This window comes from Phalaenopsis equestris, unplaced genomic scaffold (genome assembly GCF_001263595.1).
Source record: "Phalaenopsis equestris unplaced genomic scaffold, ASM126359v1 Scaffold000202, whole genome shotgun sequence".
Taxonomy (NCBI): domain Eukaryota; kingdom Viridiplantae; phylum Streptophyta; class Magnoliopsida; order Asparagales; family Orchidaceae; genus Phalaenopsis; species Phalaenopsis equestris.
Window position 1 is genome coordinate 3,763,019 of NW_018164644.1, and position 2,424 is coordinate 3,765,442.

Sequence of the window (2,424 nt, forward strand, 5' to 3'; positions counted from 1 at the left end):
ATATATATATATATATAAATTTAATTTCATCATTTGTATAGACTATGAACGCCGAAGAATGGAATGGGTTCAACCAAAGAACCCGGTCCGGCTCCAAACCGCATCACGAACCCGGCTCATATCGCGCCCCTTGAGTGTCCGGCCGACCCCCTCGAACACCGAAGTAGGCACCGCCGTCTTTCCGTGAACCCGTGCCACGTACTCATGCCCGGCCCCACTCCTCCTCCTCCTCCACCTCCGGCGAACCTTCCTTCCTCTCCCAACCCGGCACGCTAACCGGCGCCGACTTCACCGTCTCCGCCGCACTCCTGCCGCCGCGACGCTTGCGAACCCCGCCGCCGTCTCCTCCTTCGCCGGCGAGTGTTCCCAACTGCCGGCACATCGGCGAAGGCTCCAAACACCGCCGGTGGAGGAGGACAGGGTGCCGGCAGACCAGATGTCGTCTTCTCCGAGGTCAAGTAGGTCGGAAACAGGGGATTTGGTGAGGGTGGAGGAGTCAGCGGGTCCGAGGAGACGTTCGCCGGCGAATAGGTGCTTTCCGCCCATTTGTTTTAGGGAGGGGATCGGGTGGCGATCACTGGCGACGAAGACTGGACTGACTAATCATTTATACGCTGGTTGTTGTAGGTTTCATTTGGATTACATTTGGATATGGATTTGGCACGAAATTTGATGTTGGGAGGATACCTAGGAGATATACATAATTAGGTAAGGAGGTTTTTATATAAAAATTGGATTTTTGGGGTTAGATATGTAAATACATAAGAATGGAGCGGCGGGTGTGTGCGCTATGTGCATGGGATTGTTTTGCAGAACATTATATTAGACCACTCTCATATGATACGACAGAATGATAGCTTATCATTAATTTTTAACAACAACAAATCGATTGTTAGTTTAGGTAAATATTTCATAATTAGTGTCATATGCTTGGTAGTTTTGTTATTAAAATAATTTAATGAGATATCACTTCTTAGTAGAACTAATAGGATTTAGGAGTATAAGAATATTTTGAAGTAACTCGGATTTGGGTTATCTCAAACAATTTTTAAAAGTAATTAAAATGATAACTTCTTCTTTCTTTTATAATGATTTCATAAAAAAATGGTGCATGTTAGTATGTACCCAACATACATATGAACCTTTATAATAAGACATTTTGACCATAATGGATTTTGGTGACTAGCATTTCATTTTATATGAGTTGACTTATTGGCAATCATAGAACCCATTGGAACAGAGGGTGAAGGGCATGATGCTTTGTCATTAATCGTATCCAGATTTAACAGACAAATAACAAATCAGATAAGTTTGAACTACTATTAGTGCTAACATGATCCTTAAATCAGTTGAAGAAATAATAATTTTGATACTAAATTATATGTTATAATTACTAGAAGCAAGACATAAAAGAAAGCAAACCAAACGATTGTAGTTGGTGTATTTGGCTTTATTACTAAAATGCGGTATGATTTTTTTTTTTTTATTTGAAATAAATGTTATTTGAATCATAATTTTTTTGTTTGATTTAAAAACTAGTTTTATAAAAAACTAAAATGCTAACTATAATTGTTTTAATCTAAATAACACACACACACAAATATATATATATATATATAAACACACTGATTTTATTCAAGTGTTCAGTTTCTTCCTTTGTTATAGTTGGACTTTGGTGAATCTATTATTAATATGGTTTTTCATCAATTAACAATTCATCAAAGGGGTTAGATCACATATTCGCTTTTTCATCAATAAGGTTTTCATTTGGTGCATCTATTATTAAAAAGAATAAAGCATATTCACCATAATATGGTATAAAAATTAAAATATACTCCTAATAGTCTTTTAGTATTCCTCAAACTACATATTTTAAACTCAAAATTAAAATAAGGTCATGTAATATAAATTGGCTATAGATTCTCTAGTTATTTAGGCTATCCTTAAATCATAAACATTCATTGGTCATCCACTGGCGAGCGTGATTAAGCACAACCCATTATTTTTTTATCATCAACCAATTGTAGATTTCTCAACATCTATTAAGCATTTTACACAGTTGTATGCATATATTGTTAAACACTCATTATTTATTAGCAATAATCATTCATTGATAGTTTTTCATAGCTTGATACCCACCATGACCCAATAGAGACCATACGATATTAATTTGCCGTTCACCATCCACCAACTTTGGGTCATTTTGTTCCTTTTCCTTGAGCGAAATTTAAGTATATCTCGACTGGCTTCTTTATCAAACCAACCAAAAGGTTATAAAATTCTCTTATATAATAAAATAGACTTTCATAATGAACTAACATCATTACATGTAACAACATTACATATTGCTTTCATAATATATTTATTTCTCATTCTTTGTATATTTTTTTATTGTTGTATTTGACTTTATTGTTTTATTGAAAA